At 42.1% G+C, this 11,896-nt stretch overlaps 1 long non-coding RNA gene across 1 annotated transcript; it reads right to left on the bottom strand.

Moving 5' to 3' along the window:
- Nucleotides 1–4,082: 4,082 nt before the first annotated feature.
- Nucleotides 4,083–9,766, bottom strand: LOC112677701 (uncharacterized). Its single transcript, XR_003147154.3, has 3 exons — nucleotides 9,654–9,766; nucleotides 8,427–8,565; nucleotides 4,083–7,057 (listed from the first exon to the last, which is right to left on the bottom strand). It is a non-coding gene; the product is annotated as an uncharacterized LOC112677701 (long non-coding RNA).
- Nucleotides 9,767–11,896: the final 2,130 nt, after the last annotated feature.

Consider the following 11,896-nt stretch of genomic DNA (forward strand, 5'->3'; position numbering starts at 1 on the left):
TTTGAAGTAGACTTTCAAAGCTGTATTATGTTACTGATTTTGAATTCAATTGAGTTGTGATCAGAGAATGTAGTCTGTATGATAGATTATTCATTTTCTTTATAGTATAGTACATGATCAATTTTGAAAATCTTCACAGAAGCTTTAATAATATATATTCTCTTGCTGCTGGTTGTAGAATTCTACTTATGTCATTAGATTAAACTTAGTGTGTTGTTAAAATCTTCTAAAGCCCAAGTTGTTTTTTTCCTCCTTGATATTTCAATTTCTAAGAGATATGATAAACTCTCCTATGATTTTTAGACTTTAAATTTGCTCTTGTAATTCTGTCAATTTTTGCTTTATATATTCTGAGACTGTATTATGTAGATGCACATATGTTCAGAAATCTTCTACTTTTCTGATGAACTTTATAATTATTATATAGTAACTGTCTTTATTTCTAATAATGCTTTGGCGTTAAAGTATAGTTTGTCAGATATTGGTTGACTACACCAGCTTTCTTTTGATTAATATTTGCCTCTTTCATTGTTTATCAATTTAAAAAACTTTCCAACTTTTCAGAGTCCTTGCGTTTTAAGTGTCTTTTGTAAACAGCATATTTCCAGCTTTTGTTCTTAATCTAGTCAGAGAACCTCTATCTCCCGAGTGAATAATCTAGTATATTAAAATGTACTGTGGGGATCCCTGGGTGGCGCAGCAGTTTAGCGCCTGCCTTTGGCCCAGGGCGCGATCCTGGAGACCCGGGATCGAATCCCACGTCAGGCTCCCGGTGCATGGAGCCTGCTTCTCCCTCTGCCTGTGTCTCTGCCTCTCTCTCTCTCTCTCTCTCTCTCTGTGCGACTATCATAAATAAAAAAAATAATAATAAAATAAAATAAAATGTACTGTGATTACTGATATTTTTGTAATGATTTTCATATTTTGGTTAACATGTATGATAGATGGACTTATTTATATTGCTTTATTTTGTTCCTTTTAGGTTCTTGGCTTTTCTTGTCTTTTTTTCCACTTCATATCTCAATTGAATCAATCTAGTTGACTCTTTTCACTTTTTTCTTTACTAGTTTGGAAGTTATGCATTCTGTTTCTGTTTTTTCAGAGGTTACACTTAAAATTTAATATATATACTTGATCTAACAGGTAACAATCAATATCTCTGTATTCTTCCCAAACCATTTGATCCTTTAGTATAATCACTTCTGTCCTAGCTTCCTATACTGTTTTATAGTTTTTTTGGTGATAACTTATTCTAATATCCTTACATTATTCATTATAATAATTAATGTTATTTGCCATGGTTTTTAGAGATTTATCTGCAACTTTACCAATTCATTTGCTCACCACTGTTTATTACCTTTCACTCCTTCTTTTAGCACAGATATGTTGGATAAACTTTTTTAGTCTTAGTTTGAGCAAAAGTAGGTTTTTTCCCCTCTAACATCTCGCTGGGCATAGAATTCTAGGTTGACCTTTATTTTCTCTGAGTAATTTGAAGGTATTTTCACATTGTCTCCTGGTGTCTGTTATTGTTGTTGGAAAGTCTCCTGCCAATTAATTGTATTCCCTTTTTAAGCAATTTGTTTGGTTGTAGTGTCCCCAGGATGAGAATATGTTTCAGTTTGCCCTGGCCAGTCATGGTAATAGTCGTTATCTTTGCATAATTATTACTAGTGCCTCTCTCATTCTCAACGGTATCTTTGGTAGAATGATAATTTATGTGGTCCCCTAACTATAATGTATATACATATGGTTTCAGTTTTACTTATCTTTTTGAGGATTCATTCATTATGCTTCCTCTTTCTGAAGATTCATCATTCTAGAGAATGTTTGACTATTTTTCTCTTTTAAAAAAAATCTACATTAAAAACCTTTGAATTAAAATCATGTCTTCAAGTACCTGGGTGGCTCAGTTGGTTAAGCTTCTGACTCTTGATCTCAGCTTAGATCTTGATTTCAGGGTCATGTGTTCAAGTCCTGTGTTGGGCTCCACACTGGGTATGGAGTCTACTTAAAAGTAAATAAGTAAGTAAAAATAAAATTGTATCTTAAGAAATAAGTTAATAAATATGCTATTAAATTATGTTCTTTTTCTCCTCAAATTGTTTGACCTCTCAGTACCCTTTAAAGCTACCAATGGCTACTATTACAACACACCAGATATTATGTGTAATGGACCATTTTTATGGGCTCAATTCTGGTACTTGGTTCAACCCTCTGTGTGTTTGCTTTCATTGTGCATCATACATAAAACATATATAAAACACATATTGAAGAATGATGTACTGAACAGTCAGGATGACAATTAGAAAATTATCAAATACCTAATATGCTCCCTTTGTGCTTCTGCTCAAGTGCATTCTGCCCTGCTCCCCACATAATCGCTATTCTGAATGTAATGTTCATTATTCCATTACTTGTCTATATAGTTTTTCCACATGTATATGAATTTTAAAGGATCTATTATTTCATCTTGCCTGTTTTTAAAGTGTATGCAAATGGAATCCTACTATATATAGTCTTCTGTGATTTGTTATTTTTCCCTTCAGATTTATGTGTTTGAAGTTAATTGACATTGCTGAGCAGCACTGGAGTTCACCCATTTCACTAACAGTACAAACAGTGGACTCATTGTTTGACTTTATCCCAATATATAAACCTAATCTCATCACGGACACTTGTGATGTTTTCAATGTTTGGTGATTATACACCTATCATTGGGACTTTGGGACTTCTGGGTCATAGGGTTCATAGGGCATGTTCAACTTTACTATTACCCAACAATTAGTGGTGGTACCAATTTACATTCCTGCTCTCCGTATATGAGTTTCTTTTCTTTTTTTTAAGGATTTTATTTATTTATTCACGAGAGACACAGAGAGGCAGAGACACAGGCAGAGGGAGAAGCAGGCTTCCCCCAGGGTGTGTGATGTGTGACTCAATCCCAGGATCCTGGGATCACGACCTGAGCTGAAGGCAGACATCCAAACACTGAGCCACCCAGGCACCCCAGTATATGAGTTTCTTTTGCTTTACATAATCACTAACACTTGGTATTGTCAGTGCTTTAATTTTTGCCAAACTGGTGAGTGTGGAATGGCATGGCATTCTGCATGTGTGTGTGTCTATGTGTGTTTAAACTTTTAATTTTAGCATTCTGCTTTTAATTTGCATTTTGTCTATTCTCAATTATGTTGCGCGTGTTCTCATATTTTTTCGGCATTTGTCTTCTCAGTATTCAGTATAATAATAATGTTTTTGCCCTTTATCTATTTTCTTTGAGGTTATTTTTTTCTAATTGATTTATAAGCATTCTTTACATGTTCTGGAAGTGACTCCTTTGTAATATATATTGCAGTTGTCATCTCCAAGTTTGTGGCTTGTTGTTTCTCATTCTTTATGAAGTCTTTGGGAAACCATAAGTCCTTAATTTACCTACTTTGGTAGTTGTTGTTGCTTTTTTAAGATAAGTGCTTTTATGTACCTTAAGAAGTCCCTCTCTATCCTGAGGACCTAAAATGATGATCCTATAAATATGTTCTACTTTTTATTATAATTTTATCTTTCACATTTGTATTTAAGCCTACTTTTTGTTGTTGTTGTTGTTGTTTGTCTTTTTTAGAGAGAGAGAGTGTATGAGCAGAGGGGAAGGGCAGAGGGAGAAAATCTCAAGCAGACTCCCTGCTGAGTGCAGAGCCTGATGTGGGGCTCAATCTTCCTACCCTGAGATCATGACCTGAGCTGAAATCCAGAGACAGACACTTAACTGACTGAGCCACCCAGGTGCCCATAAATCTACTTTGAATTTAGTTTTATGTAGGACATGTCAGAGGAATTAATGTTAATTTTTTTCCATATGGGTGTCCAGGCATGACAGTCTTATTTGTTATGGTCCATCCTTTTTGTTTTGTTTTGTTTACTAATCTGTAATGACTATATGTCCAGCTTCCATATATGCTTGCATTGGTTTCTGGGCATTCTTATCTATTTCATCAATGTCTTTGTCTATTCCTATACCAATACTAGACTATTTTAATTATTGTAGCTTTACCTTGGTATCTGCTAGAACAAATCCTCCCTTCTTATTCTTTAAGCATGATAGGTTTCCATGGGTCTTATACTCTTGCATACAGATTTTATTTTATTTTATTTTTTAAATTTATTTATTCATGAGAGAGAGAGCGAGAGAGGCAGAGACACAGGCAGAGGGAGAAGCAGGCTCCATGCAGGGAGCCCGATGTAGGACTCGATCCCGGGTCTCCAGGATCATGCCCAGGGCTGAAGGCGGCGCTAAACCACTGAGCCACCCGGGCTGCCCTTCGATACAGATTTTAGAGTGAGTTTGTCAGTTTCCATGAACTGTCTTCTCAATGATGAAATTAGTTCAATGTCATCAACATTCCATTAAATGGCCTGGTGTGTCCCTCTGGAAAACAGTGCCATTTTCAGGGCTCAGTGTTAGTCTTTGTGATCGGAGGTTGGACACTCGGCAGGAACTTTAGCCAGATTGACCTTGGTGAGTAGGGGCCCCTGTTGCTGAACCCATGCACAACCTCCATCTCTTTTACCATGGCCATTTCATTGATGAGAACTTTGAAGAAGGACAGAAGTGGTTGGAGGGATGGCTGACTGACATCCATAGAGTGGATTATCTTCCCCACTGGTTGTTGGAACCCTCTTCTGCTGAGCAACCCCACACTAAATATGCTCATTTGGAGAGCTCTATCCTCACACCTCTATATCTTTGTCACCAACTGTCCAATCTCATTTTTCCAAAATCCCTGTCGATCCAGCCAAACTCTTAGCCTTTGTCTATGAATTGGTGTAATAGCTATACCTCTGGCCTGCTGCAAGAAGGACAGGTGGGAGAGGCTAGGAGAAGCTACTGATTGTGGGACTATCTGGGAAACCGCTATGTCCTGCCATTATAACTGTGAAGTGAGTTTGTAGAAAGGCTGCGAACTACTATTTCTGCTCAGCCTCCAAGTGGTAGCTTATGGAGAAATTCTGAAGCCACGTCTGACTGCCACAACCTTCTGGAAAAAAATTGTTATTTCAACTTCTCTTCCCTCTTCCAACCTTATTTCTCTCCCCGGCAAACTGGATCCATGCTGGGAAAAATAATTCTCTGACTTAAAAGAAGTGGTGTTTATAAATCAATAGCAGGCTGTCCAACCCGATGGTATACATTTATGTTGTTTTTGGTGATTACCATGTATAGGTATCGCTAGCTATCCTGGGTTTGGAAATGATTTCTAGGAATACAACTCCTGCCAACTGTTTCAGTTTGCTTGGGATTGTGGCCTCACGTGCAGAGGGCATGCTATGATAACAGGTCATATGATGTTCGGCTTTGGAAGTATATGGTTATTGAAGAAGAAATAAAGAAATGTATGATGTCAGAAACTAGTCTGTTCAAAAGTAAAATAAGGCAAAAAAAAAAAAAGTAAAATAAGGCATGTTTGATAGTTAAAAAGCTTATCACATCTATGTTTAAAATAATCAATTTCTCTTTGTTTATCCTTTGAATGATTCGTCTCAAAATGACACTACAACTTATAACGTCATGCTTTAGAGAGTATAAGTATTGCCTAAGAAGCAAGAAGGCAAGTTATGAATAGGCCTATATCTTCCTGTGTACCAATCTTCCTTCAGCTGCATTTAATCTGCTCTTTAACTCATCCACTGGGTTTTTAATTTCAATGACTTTCTAGATTTTCCTAATAGTTCAAGTTGGATATTTTCCAAATATGTTTGTTTTAGAAAATATCTTTTTCCTTTTTAAAACACCCTTTATGTTGTTAATTAAGATATACTTATTTTGGTGCTCGCTTTGGGCAGCACAAATACTAAAATTGGAAGGCAAGGATGATGTGCAAATTCATCAGGTGTTCCAATGAGGAAAAAAAGGATATATTTATTTTGTAGTTGATGTGCTATTCGTTCTGATGTACGAAATCCTGAGGGATGGAATAAATCCAGTTGCTTATTTGTTTGATTCTTGCTCACCCATCTTGGAACTTTGGACAATGGTCTCATCTACAGCAGCACCCTGCCTGTAGGAATCATGTGAAGCCGTGGCTGACAGTGCACTTTCCAGAATCCTGGGAGTATCACTGTCCTGAGAACGTTGCTACCTAACTGTGTTATTTTCCAGTTTGGGAGTTTGGGGGGCACAGGTGTAGGGTTCCCCCGTTTACAACTACAGCATTAACTCAAAAGCTTACCCCTCTGATATTTAGTTCCATCTTAATTTCTGGCCCTGGATTTCCTTACTTACTTGAGAACTTAGTTCTGCTTTTAAAAAGGATGTCTATTATATTTTATTCAGAATGTCCAAGTGTTTATTAGTGGGAGGGTTTTCAGGTTGTCTGGTAAATCATATATCTAAAACCATAAGCCTCACTATGCATTTTGTTGATCATTGTGTCCATTTTGCCTATCCTAATGCCTGGGGGATTAAATGTCCTCTTCTTTTATTCTTTATTTATCCTGGTAAATAAATGTCCTCTTCTTTTATTCTTTCTTTATTTATCCTGGTAATTGAGATCCTTATGGCCTTCCTTGGTGCCTAGCACATAGCCTGGCATAGAGTAGACACTACAGAAATGTTTGCAGAATGGATTGGAATGATAAATTTTACAGATGAGGACTTGGAGACCAGAGATGTGAAGTGACTTAACACGTCTCTGGAAGCTCAGTGCTGGCAAAGGTGATTTCTAGTTGTTATCATTCGCACATTGATGTTTTCCACAAATTAATCCATCCCTGCCATTCTGAGAAGACATACCAAGTCCCTTAGTCCTGTGCTCTGGATCTTATTTTGTTGGTGGCTGTGGTCCTTCCCTCTCATTCAGTTCTCCAGGATTCAGGACCTCAGTATCTCAGCCTGAGAACTCCAAGTCTGATTATCCCAACAGGGTTCTTGGTGGTGGCTGAGATTGTGGGGGAGAGGAAGAGGAGATGGAGAGGAAAATGGAAATGCCTGTGTGCTTCCAAGTCACCTCATCTGTGGATACACGCCATTGTTGATTTCTCTTCTCTCTCTTTCTTCCCCCTGGTTAAATTCAAATTCTTGGTAAGAGGCCAGTGGCTTTAGCTAAAAATGTCTTGCTTGATTTATTCTCTTTAAGACCTAATAATAACAAACCTTGCCCTAACTTGAGCCCTCCTTGGCTATCTGGGAGCTGCATTCATTTACTCCAGATAGGCTGGAGGTGGGGGCTGTGGAGAGAGCCCTGAGCTGAGAGCCAAGGGCCCCTGTGTGACCTTGGGCAACTCACTTACCCTCTCTGAACTTAGTTTTAACATCCGAAACTTGAGAGGTTGATCTTTAAATGTCCTATCTGGCTGTGACATGAGGTTCTAAAATTCAGCAAGGCACTAAGAAGGGAACAGCACTTGAACCCTTGCCTGTGCATTAGTGGCGTTCTCTGCTCAGCCCTGATGATGCAAACATGGGGGTGTAGGAGGCTTGACATCATTACAGGGAATTTAGAATCAAGGCCCCTATGCCCTAGTACGTAGGTGACATCTTGTGGAGACCTTGAACAAAACTGAGGTTCTGTGGTAAGGAATAACTGGAGGTGTGCATTTATAGCAATGCCCCAAATAAGAGAAATAGCAAATATTTTACAGACTATTATGTGATCATTACAAATGACATTTTCGTATACTTTCTAATAACGCAGCGAATTGCTGATGCCACGATGGTAAGTGAAACCGCAGAAAACACATTTGCAGATCTACAGTAAAGGAAGCTAGGTAAAAAGTAAGCATAGCAGAGAAGGCTGGAGTGGAACCATGAGTGATTTTTCTTTCTGGGAAAGTGTTTTTCTCTGCTCACTGCATTTTTTATATTTTCTATAGTGAGCATGTATCACTCTTATAATGGCAAATGAACTATTTTAAAGAATATTCACTCTTGTGCTGTGGGAAGAAGGGGAGGAGCCATGTCCACATTGGGGGACCCCCAGGGGGGTGAATGGGCTGACAGGTGTCTGGGGGAGAGTGTGGGGGTGGTATGGGAGCTGCACAGCTGATGGTGTGGGGAGCAGCTGTCACAGAAGCTGCACAACTTAGACAAATAAGCGTGGGTTCATGATCATGCCCTGAATCGGTCCCAGGGAAAAGGAATTTGACACCTGAGTGGATTCAGAGGACAGAAGCAGCGCTGCTGGGGGAAGCCACAATTTGCAGGGACCAACTTTTGGCTGAATAGAAGAAAGGATAGCCAGCCTGGTAAACTGTCCAAGCTGAGGATAAGCAGCCTGGGGAGGCAGTGAGCCCTCCATCATGGGGATGGTTTGACAGGGACACCGCAGTGAGCTTCCTTGTGGGGCTGCAAGGCTGGAGGAAAGGAGCTCAAAATTTCCCTTCTGATTGTTAAAGGAGAAGGAAAAAGTGGGGAGTAGAGAAGTCATTACCATGGTCAGGAGAGGAGCCTCTCAGCTGGGTTCAAATGCTGAATTCACTATCAGCTGTCCATCCTGGGTAAGTTATGAAACGTCTTGTACCTGAGTTTGCTCATCTGCAAAATGGGCATAACAGCAGGGTGGCTGTGACCTATGATAAATAAAGGGGATAGTATGAAAGGGGCTTATTTGCAGAGCTCAATCAAGGAGATTGGTGGCTATAGGTTATCTTCCAAGGCACCAGAGAGTCTTACTTCCTCGCATATCAGCTGTATCACAAGTGGAATCAGTATCTGTTGGTCAAAAGTCATATTCTGTATTCGGTTGAACTAATCATATTCCTGGTTATTCCCGACAGTCAACTTTCCTCCCTCCCCCTCTGAATCCCCTTGCAGGTATGCATTCTCGGGGCGGCTGCTCCCCTAGCTTGGTCTCCGGGCCTCCCCCCCACACCGGGGCCCAGAACGCAGTCCCCAGCCAGGAGCTGGGTGCCCAGGAATTCCGGCCCCGCCGGCCAGCTCCGTTCGCCAGGGCATCTGTTTCTAATCAGCGCCGTGTGGCGCATTCTTTCTGCTGAGCGTGCAGGCCCGGAGCCTGGGGACGGTGCTAATTGATTGCTAAATGGATCTTGTCATTTCCAAAAGAGGCCTCCAGACCTGCCCTTTGCTCTGTCTTTGCTCCCCAAGGGCTTACGAACTTGAGAATTAACTCGTCTGCTACCTTCGGAGCCAGGAGAACCACAGCCTTGAACCTCAACTGTGGGGATCCATCAGGAGCCCTAAAAAAGCCCCTGCTCTTTGTAAAGACATTTACAGCCTAAAAAGCACTTCTGTGGACCACGGATCCGTCTCATTCTCCTGGCAGCTTTGTGGGGCGCATGGACAGATGAGGAAACCAAGGTTCAGGGGTGTGATCAAGTGGCTCTGGGTCACACAGAGTTCGTCGCAGGGATGGGACTGTCTTGAATGGGACTCATGCTGGGGCCAGGTTGTTCCCCGAAGCAGCGAATGGCCAGGTGCTGCCATTGAGGTTGTTGGGGAGCAAGGAGACCGCGTAGGGGCTGCTGACCTGGGCCATCTGGGGTGTTAGGTGTCTGGTTGCCCTGCATGCGGAGAGCACCAGGATGGGTTGAGGGGTGGCTCCCTGAGTCCCGGACAGCCGCAGCCTTCCCTCCCTGACAGTTAGCCCCTCTCGTCCCAGCATCTTTACTTTAAGGGTCCAGGTGTCCCTGGCTCTTACCGGTCACGAGTCACCAACCGTGCCCTCGTCTGTCTCCCCGGGTTAAAGGCAGAGATTGTTGTCTTTCTGTCTCTAAGGCTCTGCCTGGAAAGGATCTGCTCGTAGTAGGTGGTCAGTGCATGAATGTAGCACCAATGACTCATCCTGGACTTTCCCTCTGATCTCAGTCTTGGTCTCTTGGCAGAGTTGATCAGTGAGAACAAGATTAAAACCTCCTCTCAGCAGAGCTGTTTAGCACTCTGATACTTTGGCTTCTGACAAGAATCCTCAAGCTTCAGGTTTTATATCTGGCAAATGGGGATGATTCCATCCATGTGTATCTCCCCCAAGCTGGTTGGAGGACCAACTGAGATAATGAAAGCTTGAGCACTCTACTCCTGAAAGAGTATATGTGTGTGGGGAGAGGAACAGATTCTGGACTCCATTTTCTTCCAGAAGCTTCTTTACTGGCCCACAAGGCCAAAAGGGCTAACAGAATTAGAGTCCAGATGTACCCCAGCCTGTAAAACTATGTGTGGGCACTCAAAGTAATTCTTGGTTCAAACTAAATGGCTCATGTGGGCAGAAACCAGAAGAAAGGGATGTATTCTACTCACTGTGGCCTGGATCTTGGGTCCCTATCACCTTGGCTGGCTCTCCTCTGCCCTACTCCCCTGCATCGATTAAGATTTTGGTTAAGAAATCAAAGAGAACTACATTCAACTCCTGAATCTCATCCTTCCTAGCTGTGAGACTTTGGAGAAATTGTTTAATTTAATTATTTAATTTGATCTTACCATGTCTAAAATGAGTAAATGAGTACAATAGCACATCTGATAAGGATTATTGAGAAGAATTACTGAAATAATGAACAAAAATATGCTCAACAGTGGGTGGCATGTGACAATTGTTCCATAAACATTAGCTACTCCTGTTGGGCAGGAAGGAGCATCCTCTTCAGCCACTCAGACCTCTGGCATCTGATCTCTTACAGACAGGCCCTGCTCTCAGGATGGCCTCCTGACTTCCCAACTGCAGAATCCAAAGGCCTCTCGATCCTAACCCTTTAGGGATGCTCTAGTGTGGGGCTGTCCATTCTAATATTTGTAGGTTCCAGCATTAGGCATCATGACCTATGCTTCCCTAATAGCTCTCCTCTCTTAATTTCTGGGCTTTCTGCTCTTTCACCCAGTGCTAAAACACTGTGTGTTCTTCTCAGTCTGGAATCACCAGAGTTTACAGGTACAGAAAACACAGTCTCTGCCCACAGGAGCTTCTAATCTGACAATGCTCTGCTAACAGACATTGAGAACCCATAGGGGCTTGTGCCGTGCTTAGTGCTTCTATGTATTATCCCACTTGGCATTTGTAGAAGGTGTCAGATGGACCAGGGCTCAAATCCCAGCCCTGCCACATCAGATGCTGGGGTGGTGGCAGCAGATAGTCCCTGGGTCCTCTCACCAGTGGGGAAGGAGCTGATAGGTGGGACCAGGCAGAGGCAGGTAGGCCAGGGCCTGGGGATGGTGTGGGGCTGGGCTGCTCATCAAGACGTAGAGCCCCAAGCTCTGGGGCGGGCACAGAGATAAAGGGCTGCGGATTCAGGGTTGCAAAACTAGCATCTGATCTGCTTCTCCACTTACTTGCTGTGTGACCCTGGGCAAATCACTTTACCTCTCTGAACCTCAGGTTTCAATGAGGCCCAGTATATAAGACTGCTTGGCAAATAGTATGCTTGGCAAATTACTGTCACAACTAAAGCACTTTTAGGGACACTATCCAGTTGGATCCTGACACAGAAGTGATTTGCTGAGGTTTCAGCTGAGCTAGAAATCCCACTGGATCTTCTGACGTCAATGGGAGCACCAGTCACTCAGTCCCCTAAGGTTGAAGCTGTACCTGTTCAAGCCAGACTCTATCTAACTCTTTGCTTTCTGTAGTGATCCTGGTGATGGCACCACCATGTCCATTTTATTAACTAGAAAATCAAGACCTGGAGAGGTGAAGTGATGTGGTCAGGGACCACACAGGCAGTAGCAGGAACCAGGTTCTGTCCCGGAGCTGTGCTCCTCCCACCAGGACACGCCACTTGGTCCTGGCATTCACCAGCTACCAGCTGATCCGTGCTTTGGCTTCCTGAACATACCTGCCTCCCAGGAGCTGTATTAACCGTCTCTGGCCAGGTATTCATCGCCCGTCTTCCACAGTAAATAGCTGTAAACAAATTAGTGTTTCGCGACAACCTGTTTCCCAGAACTTGGTTGTCC

Source organism: Canis lupus, chromosome 9 (assembly GCF_003254725.2).
Source record: "Canis lupus dingo isolate Sandy chromosome 9, ASM325472v2, whole genome shotgun sequence".
Taxonomy (NCBI): Eukaryota; Metazoa; Chordata; class Mammalia; order Carnivora; family Canidae; genus Canis; species Canis lupus.